Source organism: Sturnira hondurensis, unplaced genomic scaffold, assembly GCF_014824575.4.
Source record: "Sturnira hondurensis isolate 20B ecotype Veracruz unplaced genomic scaffold, ASM1482457v3 Scaffold0003090, whole genome shotgun sequence".
Lineage (NCBI taxonomy): Eukaryota > Metazoa > Chordata > Mammalia > Chiroptera > Phyllostomidae > Sturnira > Sturnira hondurensis.
Genome location: NW_028075721.1, coordinates 9,236,170 through 9,249,395, shown reverse-complemented (window position 1 = coordinate 9,249,395; position 13,226 = coordinate 9,236,170).

Sequence of the window (13,226 nt, the reverse complement as noted above, 5' to 3'; positions counted from 1 at the left end):
TCTGATAACCTGTTATGGGCAAGGGCACCACCAACTCAAGTTCCTCCTGGTATCTAAGCGGGGGTGGGGGGGGAGGTTCTCTTGAGCTGCAGCTGGAGTCGCCTTTGGCTCAGAACAGCCGGCAGACCACACAGGCATGTCTCGGGGCCACGGGCACCAAACCCCCGTGGCACTTTCCCGGGAAACTTGCCCGGAAGTTTTGTGTTCCAGAAGTTGGGGTAGTAGACTGTCCTGTGCCTCATTCAACCAGGCTCAGTCCTGAGAAGAGTTCGGTCTGATGAGAGCGGTGCCTCATTTCTGGAGGCAGTGATACCAGTGGGCTCCCACACCGAAGCCTGCGGAGCAGCCATTGGGTGGTTCCTAGGAAGCATCTCTATGGCAACACAAGAGAATCGAAGGTTAATCACTGGAGTGGACGATAACCTTGGTCCCTGAGTTCTGAAGGCAGGTAGCTGGGGTGTCTCTGGTTGTCTTAACTTTGAGGTATTTCAGAAGGGCCTCTGGGCATCTCAGATTTTCAGGAATTCCACACAGATTTCTGGAATACTTAGCACACACATAAGTACAACATAGCCCTGGCTGATGTGGTTCAGTGGATTCAGCCCAGGCCTGCAAACCAGAGGGTCTCCATTTCGATTCCCAGTCAGGGCACATGCCTGGGTTGAGAGCCAGGTCTGCATTGAGGGGGTGTGAGAGACAACCACACATTGATGTTTCTCTCCTTCCCTTCCCCTCTCTAAAAGTAAGTAAAATCTTTTATCCTTATTTTACAAAGCTTCCTGTGTAATTCTAGCATATTAAGTAGACCTAATTATTTTGGTACCTCTCTTTAATAAGGAGAGAAAATGAATCTCCTGAGATGGCCCATCTTCTGAAATACTTCCGGGTCATTTTCAGGTTCAGACTCTATTTATAATCTAAATTTTTGGACTTTTGTCAAAATATGTCAGAAAGTTTGGACATTTGACTAAACAGGATCATAAGTCAATATGAAGCAATACTTAATCATTTAACCAAAGTGGCCAGAGACTTCATACACAAATACAGAAGTTTGCATAAATATTCTCATGACTCAGTTCTTTTTTTTTAAGATTTATTTATTTATCTTTAGAGGGGAAAGAAAGGAGAGAAGGAGAGAAATATCAATGTATGGTTGCCTCTCATGAGTCCCCTGCTGGGAACTGGCCTGCAACCCAGGCGTGTACCCTGACTGGGAATCGAACCTCGATCACCTGGTTCGCAGGCCCGCACTCAATCCACTGAGCTACACCAGCCAAGGCTTCATGACTCAGTTCTTACTGTTGAGATTATTAAGCAATTAAAGACATGATTAAGACAACATAAAACAAAATTATCTTCATAAAACACAATCTTTGCTTTCTGGGCAGAAAACCTTTCCATAGGGTCAGTAGCAGGCCAACAGTCCTATTTAACAGCGGGGAGACACCAGGCATTTGCATGGGCTGGCTTTTGCTATTTGGCTTCACTTTTAAAATTCACTACAGTCTCACTCAGCCTGACCTCACGTGAAACTTCTCGTTTTCATCAGCTTTCCACAACTTCCTGTGACCCATTTAGAACACACTCTCGTTCTCTCACCCACTCAGAAATGACTGGGACGAAATTGCTTCCCTTCCCTGCACAAAAACACATCTCCAAACGCCAAGGCCCTTTCACCGTCTTGGGTGGAAAAGGCTAATTCATTTCAGAGGAGGGGACCGCCATTTGGCGAGGGGCCTGGCACCCCAGGCGGCTGCTGGCACCTGTCTCATTGCTACAGGAGTGAGGCCTCTCTTCCCAGGATGTCAGGTTGTGAGGATTGAATTCCAGATTCCATGGGCCCAAAATAGGTCCAGGAAGGTGCTCCTGAGGACAGCTGACAAGTTTTCAGATTGGCTCGAGCCCCACTAGGACAGAGGGGGGCCCTCTGGACCACAAACGGATAAGGCTTACCATGCTGCTGGTGTGGGGGGGGCACGGGGGGGGACCATGGCAGAAATGTCAAAGCTTCCACAACAGTTACTGATGCAGTAGAGTAATGCACTGCATTCTATGAACACTTAGGAAAATATTGGTTTGGATCTTCATTAATTTTTTTAAAGATTTTACTTATTTTAGAGAGAGGGGAAGGGAGGGAGAAAGAGAGAGAGAAGCATTGGATGATCAGCTGTGCCTCTCACGCACCCAACCAGGGACCCGTTCCTCAACCCAGGCATGTGTCCTGACTGGGAATCGAACTGGTGACCTTTCGGTTTGTGGGGATGATGCCCAACCCATTGAGCCACACCAGTCAGGGCTGGATCTTCATTATTAAGCAACAATTAAACAGCTAAGAATGCACAAAAAAAATCTCCAAATTTCAGCTCAGGCCATAGCTGCTTATTAAAGTCTGCATTCTCCAAGATTTTTTTAAAGTCTTGTTTCTATAGGAGAAACACTCCCCGAGATGAGCTCATGGTCATATAAGTTTGGGAACCTCGGGTTCAGCCAGATTCATAGGTTTCTTCACTGGAGGACTTTGGGGGTCTTTAATAGATGTGATGTGCGTAAAGGGGGGTGTGGCCAGGTCTGCAGCCCCCCCCCCCCCCCGCCCACTGCCATGAAAGGGCTGGGGGAACACGGACGTTACTGTGAGCACCTCACTGGGCACACCAAGTTAGAAGTGACATTGTACATAATAAACGATGGAGATGACTATCCTCTACACAGCCAAGAGGGAGACGAGAAGCCACGCCCCTCCAGGCTGACAAGGGAGAGAGCTTCCGGGTCTGCAGAAGCAGCCTTCACACCTTCTCCTAAGGAAGTGAACCCTTTGTCTGAAGAACTGTGGGCGCCCCCCTGAGGCACTTACGTTGAAAGACACCTCCGACTCTTCTCAGGATCTGCTCCATCCCCACCGTCCACCTCCTAGTCCTGTAATCCCCGCTCAAGCCCCAGCAGGCCTCCAGGAGCGATGTGCACCAAGAGAACAGCGTGGCTTCTCCAGCTGATACAAACAAATATCTGGGGCCGGGGGGGGGGGGTGGTGGTGGTAAGGGGTAAGGGTGCGAGGTCATGACCGAAGGCACAGAGAGCTGGATCAGGGGGAACGTGCTAATACAGGCCCGTAAGCAGAGGCTGTGGAATATGGATTCAGCATGAGGAGTGAGGGTTTGGTTGGCACTCGGCTGAGACATGGACTAAAAGCTGGTCTATAGTGAACGACAGTGACATGAGAGAACGACCTTGGAACACAGCACAGGGAGACTTTCGAAGGCTCGGGGTGTCAGGGAGGTTAGAGGGAACGAGTAACCCAAGATCTCCCACCCATCCCAGGAGAGTCAGAAGGTCACAAGTTCCACCATGACCTACGTGAGGAATAAATGAGGGAGGGGCGCCCTGGCTGGTGTAGCTCAGTGGATTGAGTGCGGGCCTGCAAACCAGGTGATCGAGGTTCGATTCCCAGTCAGGGCACATGCCTGGGTTGCAGGCCAGTTCCCAGCAGGGGATGCATGAGAAGCAACCATACATTGATGTTTCTCTTCCTCTCTCCTTCCCTTCCCCTCTAAAGATAAATAAATTTAAAAAATTTTTTAATGAGGGTGGGGGCCCGGCATCGTTGCAGAGCTCTGGGTTGCTCCTCTCTGTAGGCCAGAAAGCATGGTGGGAGGTAGTACCACTTGGCCGTATCCCTAAATGCAACCGGAGAAAGGTCCCAGAGTGGCGGGGACCAGGTGGCACTTAATCACCAAAGACAAGGCAGCCTCGGTCACCACAATGGACAGCAGTGCCGAAACAGAAATCAGAACGTTTTGACGGTCATAGAACTGGGTGTTGGCTGGCTGCTCACGGTATTTATCCCTTGGAAAGAGAGAAGCAGACAGTCTACTCAAGTCTTATTGGGTCTGGATGAGCGGACGAGTCCTTGGTCGAGTGAACAGCAGTCTCACTTGAATCACCAAAGCAGAGAATTACGCCTCCTCCATCAACTCCCAGACTTAAGCCAGTTTACAGACTCAGGACTCCTAGGATAAAGGGGGCTGGGGCCCCTTGAGGAAGGACCTGCTTCCCTGGGAAAAAATGTGTCTGGTAGTTTATCTCCCAGCCTTCGCCCGAAGGAGCCCACAGCTTTCACCAGGCGACTGTGCCCTTGAGAGAAGGAAGTAATCTGGGAGTTACTCAACACTGGCTCCTCACTGCCATTAATTCTGGAGGCCTAGAACATCACTGTGGTCCACCGGTTGGAGCAGAAACTTAAGGAGGTCAGATGATCGATGGCCTTTTAGCTCAGGTTCATCCCTCATGGAGTCCAGTGGTTCCCGAGCACATCCTATAGGTGGGCGTGTCCCCAGTTCCAGATTCCGTCATCAGAATAGACAGACTCAGCAATGGGCAGGACCCCCACACTGGTCTCCTGACCAGTGGAGTGAGGGGCATTATGGTGCCAAAAGGCCAATGGAAGTCACTAGAATTGTCTCTGTGTAGGAAAATAGTCCATCACAAGCAGCACCCCACCTCTGGAGGGTCTGCTGAGATTAATGCCACCAACAGCACTAGAAAGATGCAGGGGGTGGTGATCCCCACATCTCCACTCAACACTCCTTTCTGGTGTGCGCAGAAGGATCTCCGAGAACGACGGTGGTCACCAGTCTAACCAGGTACAGGCCTTTGCCAGCTGTTCCAGGCCTTCCTTGGCTTCCAGCAGCATCGCCCTGACGTCTGCCCACACCTTCCCATGGCCTCCTTCCCTCTCTTTCTGTGTCTCTGGGTCCTCACAGGGCCTTTTAAGGACACCGGACATTTTATTGACATCCCCAAAGATTTTCTTTCCAAATAAGGCCACATTCTGAGGTTCTGTGATGGACATACATTTTGGGAAACACAATTCGGTCCAGGAGAAGGAGGAACAATTCCACTGAGAGACAGAATCATGATCCCATTGAACTGGAAGCCGAGGCTGCCGCCTGGCCACTTTGAACTTGTCAACAGGCAAAGAAGGGCATTACTTGGTTGGCTGGGGCGGTTCTCGAGAGGAGATCGGGCTGCTACCATACAATGAAGATGAGGAAGAGGATGTTTGAAATACAGGAGAACCCCCAGGATGCCACTTAGTCCAACCATACCCTGTGATTAAAGTCAGTGCCAGACCACAACAAGCCCATTAAGGCAGGGTGACTCGGCCCAGACTTCCCAGGAATGAAGGTTTGGGTCACCCCACCAGGTGGAGAGCCATGACCAGCTGAGACGTTTGCTGAGGGCATGGGATGGGCAGTGGAAGAAGATAGTTACAGAAACCCGCAACAGCCGCATGACCGGCTGCAGAAACAAGGGCTGTCACGGTCATGAACATTTCTTCCTCGTTGGTTACGCGTGTTTGCACTCAAACCTGTATGCTATATACACAAACATGAAAGCAAATGTCTTTATTTTCCTTCCTCAATTCTCTCCTTAGCACTTAACCTAGGAGGAAGGAGTGGTGGTTAACTCACTGCCACCGTCCTCCCCTGAGAGAAGGGCCAGCGTGGTCAGGGGCACACTCGGGACGAATGGCTGCTTCACCAGAGCAGGGGGTGTGACTGTGTGATTGTCTGGACCTGGAGACAGAGGGTGGTGTAGCAACCTGCATGGGGAGCCAAGGGGACAAAGGGTGCCCTATGGAGGTGGGGTCTCTGTGTCAGCGTGGCTGGGCCCCATTACACCGACGGGGGCTATGCTGGGAAGGAACTTTGCAGGTGTGACTCATCCACCATCAGTGGACTTTCAGTAAAGGGGCTCGTGCTCAATAATCCGAGTGGACTTCACCTGGCCAGCGGAAAGGTCTGCCCAGCAACAGTGGGCTTTCCCTGAGGGAGAAGCCGTCATGCCCGTGGGCTGCAGCACCAGCTTCCCAAGACCCCCCCAGCCCCCCCACCTGCCCTATGATATGACCTCAAACCTGCCTAGCCAGCCTCTGCCACCAGGTAGATCTGCTGCTGAAACCAACAAACAAACAAACAATAAATAATATCTCCTCCTGGGGTCAGGGGTCAGGGCTCTCTCTGTGTTCCCGGAGCATAGACATCTCAATTAGTGAGGTGAGCTGTCTAACCCCTCAGCCTATAGAGCTTGAGCCATGGTGGAGGCTGGGGTAGGGGGGCTGGCCCCAGGTCTGCAGCCCCTCCCCACTGCCCTGTGCCCTGGTGAACCAGGACACCATGAAGGTGATCCAGACAGCCTTCCGGCAAACCGGCTCCCCAGATTTCAAGGGCCGTGATGACCTTTGGCCAAGTCCAGTACGTTCTGCACAAGTGAGTCAAGCCAAGGGCGTGGACAACCTGGGCGTTGGGGAGATGTAGCCTGAGACTTGGCGCAACCCCCAGAGAGGGAGGGCAGCCCAGAGAACTCAGGCCTGTCCCGTTGACTTGGTACCTGGGGCAGAAAGAAGGCTGATACCGCTGCCCGACCCTGCCCTCAGCCAAGCTGCTTCAATCTACTGCCCCTCCCCTTGAACTGCGCCCAGGGGCATTTATTGAAGTATATCAACCTCTCCAACAGCCCCAGCGAGAGTCGGGCTTTGGAATGGCCCTTTCCCGCTGTCCTAGGCAGAGGGCGTCTTACTGGGGGCAAAGGGAGGCAGATGGAGAGACCTCTTGGCAAACTACACTCGGGCTGAGGGTGTGCTAAGGGCCAGGCACTTTATAAACATCTCACTTTGTATTCATCACACCTCCTAATATCCTTGCTCATAAAACAAGGAAACAGGAGTTCAGAGAGGTTAAGCCGGCGGGAGGTCACACAGCGAGGAAGGCTCAGATTCAAACCCAGGCCTTAGTTCAGAGATTGGGTACTAGAACAAGCCTACTTCTGGGGCCCCTCAGGCTGCACGGGAGTCTGGATATCTTTCTGAGACCCCAGGGGTTTGGAAGACACTGTTTAGGGGCCTTATGTTTGTTTTAAAACCAGGCTTCTTCTCCCCAACCTTCACCCCCCACCCCCCAAACCAGGCTCAACACAGGTGGATCCCGCTCTACACAGATAACCAGGTACTGGAGTGGGTGTAATGCCTTATTACCACTAGAGGGCGCTGGTGTTACTAGAATGCTGCTTTCCCTCCTGTGGAAGGAACTCCTGCTACCAGGATCTCCGTGGGGGTGTCCCATGTTCAGAGGGTGCTACCAGGATCTCCGTGGGGGTGTCCCATGTTCAGAGGGGCTGTCCCAGCCCCTCATTCTCAGTGTGACCTTGGGCTTCAGTTTTCACCTCTGTATAATGAGGATAAAGCCATCCTAGACCTAAGGCACAGAAGTAAGAGATGGCAAGTTGCCTGAATAAGTTAAAAGAGATAGCCTTAATAAACCTTCAATAATTCTCTAAGACCAGATGGTCACAGAATAGGTTTAATTAACATATAGCTGTTGTCCAAAACATACATGGCAGGAGTAGGGGTAATATTTGATTGGCCATGATTGATAATCAGGGAAGCTGAGCAATGGCTACAATGAGAACTCTTTACAGTATTCTCTCAAAAAGGAACGGAACAGAATCGAGCAGAACAGAAAGGGGGGAGGGGGAGGCACAGCTGGATTCCTGTTGCTGGACACAGTCTGTCACAGTGGCTTATCACAACACACGGTCTGGGTTGGGACAGGCTGGGGGACAAATCCCAGCTCTGGGGCGGCCTTTTAAGCCTCGTTGGTGCTCCGGGCCATTCCTTCCTCTGTTCAGTGGGTACAGCCATGGTGGCTGCTCTCTGGGTGGCTCTGAGGACCAGGCTAGGGAAGGTACGTGAGCTCCCCACTCAGCGCCGGGCACGTGGCAGCTGCTTGTATGGTGTCTCATTCTGCAGTCTGAGGCTGGACCTGGAACACGCCTGTGGCCCACCCGTCTCCTGCCTCCTGGCCTCCAGTCTCTGCCCTCTGGTCCCAGTTCCCAGGGTCCTTGCTGAGACTCACCTCTGATCGTGCCTGCCCCCAAGACCCGAGTCCTGATTGCTCACCTGCATCCAGGGCCTGGCTGAGCTCACGCTCCTGAGTGGAGGAGCCCTCCCACTGAGCTCCTCCAAGCTGCCACTGGCCCTGCTCCACTCTCGCAGACCCTCCACCCACTGCCGTCAACTCCCCCAGTGACCTTGAGGTCAACACACAGCTGAATGCATGGCCTGCTCCCTCTGGGAAGGCAGGGAGGCCTGACTCCAGGCTCTGGTGTCAGCAGAGAGTGAAGGCTGTGCCAAACGGGGCTCAACCTGGGACATTTGTTGGGGGAAGGGAGCCGGGAGCTGGCCAAGCTCCCAGCTTGCCTGGGCAGCCAGCCCATGGGCACTGCCTGGAGGCCAGGGCTGCCCTGTTGTCATGCTGGGGGACTCTGCAGCCTGCGACTCTGGCAGTGTGTGACCCGATGTCCCCAACTGCTACCTACCTTTCCATAAGCTGCTCCTGCATCTCCAGGGCAGTGTGAGTAAGCACACCATTGCTGTGGCCCCCTTTTCTGCTTGTGCCCCAACCTATTAGTTGAGCCCCAGGAGTGTGAAAGGGTGGTGTTTCCTCTGCCCCTCCAGGGTCAAACCCCAACAGGACATGTCTGTGGGCTGCCAAGGCTGGGGAGTTGATGATTTCACTGACCCCACCCCTTTGCCTTAAAGGGTAGGAAAAGTCACCAGGAACAGCCACTGAGAACCTGCTATGAGCTGAGTACTTGCCCAAGGCCTCTCTGTGAATTCATGATTAAACCCTCATAACCCAACCCTAGGAGGGAGATTTCATTATTACCCCATTGTTACATCTGGGCAAACTGAGGCGCAGAGAGGACATGCAGGAAAGAAGAATTCCTACGGGCACCCCAGGCATCACACTAGTTGGGGATTAAAATTCCTGGCCAAGCTAAGTAGCTTCCTGGGCACACATAGCTTGCCACAGACAGGTTCCTTGGCGGTCACAGCCTCCGCCTGCTCTGCTTGCTGGCAGCGACATCCACCAGCCACTCCTCTGTGCATAGTTCCAGTAAGGTCCCATGATCCTCCGCCTCCAATACACCGTCACCCTTTCCGGGTGAGCCTCCCTCAGCTTGCTGGTCAACTCACTTCCCCACTCACTGCAGTGAAGTCTTCAGTCTTTCTCTCCCGTCCTCCAGTTTCCAGCTGCCCCCTCCTGTCAATCGCCCACCTCCCTCCCCACCAACAGCCTTGCACCCTAGCTCACAGAGAGCTGGCCAGTGCCATAGCAGCACCCCTCCCTCACCTTCCCGCTCCCAGTCCTACTGACCCACCCACCTTCCTGCTGTCTGTCTCCTGTCCTAATAGAGGCTGGGCCCTCTTCCCTTATGAACTGCAGACCTATCCTTTCTAAATGCCCGTGGATCCAGCTCTGTCAATGTCTCTCTCCTTCCAGGTCCACAGCTTAGAATCTTAGGCACACCCTCAACCTGCTCTTCTCCCTCATCCCTGTTACAGAGTCCTGTCCATTTTGTGTCCTCAATATTTCTTGAGTGGGCACACTTTTCTGTCTCTCCATTTCCATCCTAGGCCAGACTACCATGATCTCTTGTGGGGACCCATCTATGGCTTGCTAGTGGGTCTCTGCACCCAGACGTCCCCTACAGTCTGTTCCCCACAGTAGCCTCAAGAAGCAAATCTGACCATTCGTGTGTCTGCTTAAAACTCACCAAGGGTAACGGCAGTCGGAATAAAGGCGAACTCCTCTGGCACAAGCTCCAGGGTCCTCCTGCCTTTTCTGGTCCCTGTCTACTTCTCAACCTATGTGTTGGGTGTTTCAGACCCAGCGTAATTGTGCAGCTTAAGGGTTAATATCTTCCATCAGCTCTGCAAATTGCTCAGTCGAGACCTCTCCAATTATTGCCCCTCCTCTATCTTTGCTATTCTGAACTTCTTCGATTTCCATTAGACATATGTTGGGCCTTCTCATCCCACCTTCTGTATCTCTTAGTTTTTCTGTCATAGTTGTTAGGGTGGTCGGTGACACGGGCTGTGAGAGAATTCACAAAGAGGAGAAAGTGCAGAGAGTTAAAGCTTTCGTTTTTACGTTCCCAAGGGAGGGGAAGGGCTAGGTTCCGAGAAATGCACCAGCGCCTGCCCTGATGGGTTGGGATGTTGAGCCTTTATTAGGTGATTGGCTGCTTCTAGAGCAGGATGTTGCCATTGGTCTTGTATCGGCTGCAACTTGCTTCGATGTTATCTTTGGGAACAGGGTCTGAGCCTGGTTGTCCTGCGCTGGTGTGTCCTGTTTTGTAAGTTCTCAGAGCCTCTGTGCCTTCGGGGCACTTCCTGTGATTTTCTAGACCTGAGGATAAAGACTCATATAACAACTAGGGTCATTCACGCCTTAGGGGACCCAGACAGCTCTGGCAAAGAGGGCTTGAAAAGGGGGCTTTGGTCCTGGTACTCCCCTCTCTTGTTTTTGAGATGGATTCATTCTCGATGACCTGGACCCGGTCTGGTTCTGGGGAGTAGGGATGAAGGTCCCTTCTTCTGGAACTACTTCCTGAGGATTATGGACAAGGAGGCGTCCCTGCGTGTGGATCCAAGTATGGACCATTGACAGGGAGAGGGTGGAACTGGACAGCCCAACAGGTGAGAGCTGTAGCCGGGGACCATTTGTGAAAAGAGTCTCCTAGAGCTTGGGTGCCTTTTTGGATGAAAGACATAAGGCATCTTAGGAGACACGGCCCAAAAGTGTCAATAAACAGAAAAGCTACGATAGGATCTAGGAGAAGAGTTAGCCGAGAAAACCAGGACCAGATACTGGCCTTAAAATCCCAAACAGGGAGAGGCAGAGTCGTCGTAAAATTCTGCGTGGCTGGCACATGCCAAGTAAAAGGATGAAAGACAAAATGATACATTAGCTTGGAAGTAAACTAGAAAAATTAGGATTTAATTCAGTTTGTGGGTGACACAAGGACATGTGATTTCCACCGAAACACAATTTCTCTCCTTAAAATCACCCTCATTTTATCAAAGAAATTGCATTAAGTCGGGTTTCAATTTGGACCGATTATTTGCACAGACACAGCAAAAAGAGCAGTTGATTGTGCTGGCTCTTTCAAATCTCCTTTGCTGGAATTTTACAAGGAACCTTGAATTGAGCTTTTGTCAGCCTCTCGGGGCAAAGAAACCAAGCCACTCAACTGCCATTTGGCTTTGCCTGAAATACCTACTAGTTTGGATGCATTCCTCAAGTACTTCAAGCTCCCCAAAAGGTCTTCAGGTTCCTTAATTGCCATCTTTCAGAAAAGCAACCTTCATTCCTTACCTGGAAAGACTACCAGGAACCTTGTGACCAAGCAATGTACCCTGCAGGCCATTTCTCCAAGAGGCTCTTATTGGCTTCAAAAATCAATCTCCATTCCTTAAGGCTTTCTGGTGACATCCAGAATCCAGGTGTGACTCTTTCTATGACATTGCAAAGACTTGGTTAATAAAGCCACGTTTGGAAACTGGTGCTACTATACAGAGAACAGATTCTTATTGGATTTTATGCAGACAAACAGGTTGCCATGAAGATAATACTCCCTTTTTAAAAGGTGCTGAATTCTGGAGGGATTAGGTAGGGAGAAAAAGATAAATGCCTTAATATTGCTTATAAGGGTATAATTTACAAATTATTCTAGAGAAAAAAAGGTTTCCTTATAGCTGGAAAAAAAAGATTTGAAGTTAGTAATATTTTGAATCAGCTTTTGTTTGTTTTGATTATTTGCTCGTATTTCCATGAACCCAGTTATTCCTTAGAGTCCCACAAATCTTCATTTACTTCAAATATATGACCTGCTTAGCTACCTGTAATTTAACGTAAGTCAGAGTTTTTGTCCTGAACCTCCCCAAAGATACATTTGCAAATGCGTTAGAGTAAAACAATAACTGTTAATAAATGATGACAGGGTTATAGGTTTGATTATAATGCAATCGCTAAAGAACTTTGCTTCTTTGTAACATGCAACATTTCCAAGATAACAGTTTCCTGGTAAGTAATAACTACTATGAAATGACATAAAAGAACAATACAAAGCCCATATTTTTGGATTTCACACACAATCTCAATATATATACAGACCAGACAGGATGCGAGATTTGAAAACACTGTGCGGGGCTTGTCGGAAGTGCGCACTGAACACCGGAAGCAATCGGTAAACTCCCGGCATGGGGGCCATAAACACCCAGAGCACCACTGCCTCATACCCCCACTGGGAGCCAGCACCCTCAGTTTGTCCAGCGTCACTGGCAGCACACCTGTTACCCCTGAGAATTTCCTGTTTGAACTTGGCTTTAAACTCTTGCAAGTTTCTTCCTAGGGCAGGTTGGAATTTCTAGAAAATCGATTTAGATAAAAATGTATGTCTACAAATAGATGATAATTATCATTATTCTGTTTGGCAAAGCTTCCCATGTAATTTTGAGCATAGGCCTAATTAGTTCAAAAACTTCTTTTTTTATAAAGAGGGAGAATAAATCCTTGAGTCATTCCGGGGGCCCATTGGCACAACCCAAAGTTATTTCTCGGTTAAAAGTTCTTTTTAAAATGTAAAAGTTGGGAAGGTTCTCAAACAAGCTTAACTAAAAGATTATAACAAACCTGTTCTTAAACAAATATACATATGTAATTTTTATAATAACCCTAAAAGAAGACATTAATCAAACTTAGAACTGGTTTTAATATCAAATATCTTGTCCGGAATGTTGGGAACAAGAAAAATAGTCTCAGCCCCAAGGAGCCTGCGTCCCTAGCAAACATCCTGTAAGTTTATTGCCATCTCTTTAGTTTCAAATTTTTCCTTTCAGTTGAGTCAGACCCCACCCTGTTCCCGCACACGGGCTCTGTAAGCCAATAGCTAACCACCACATCTGCTTCTGTGCGACACTTGCTTGCTTGCCTCTATATAAGGACTTAGCTGTAAGCGCTGCGCACTCTCATTTGCAGCCCCTGCGGGCACCGTGTCTTTGGACACTTTGAGTTCGCCCCTGCGCAGGTTAACTTGGCCAATAAAGTAACATCTTTGAAACCCTGAAAGTCTCCAACATTTGTTCTCGCGGGTGGTGGATGCAACACAGAACATAAGATCCTGCTTGATTTATAAAAGTACTTAATGTCTTCAGGCCAATCAAATGTCACCCCCTAGTCCCGCCATCTGGAAGCAGAAAGCGCACCACGCGGGCACACATGTCAGTGAAGACCACACATGTAAAGACTGAACACGTAACAACCACATGTAATTTTTGTAGAGAAAGCACAAGACTTTTCTCATTTGCTTTTGACTGCTTTGAA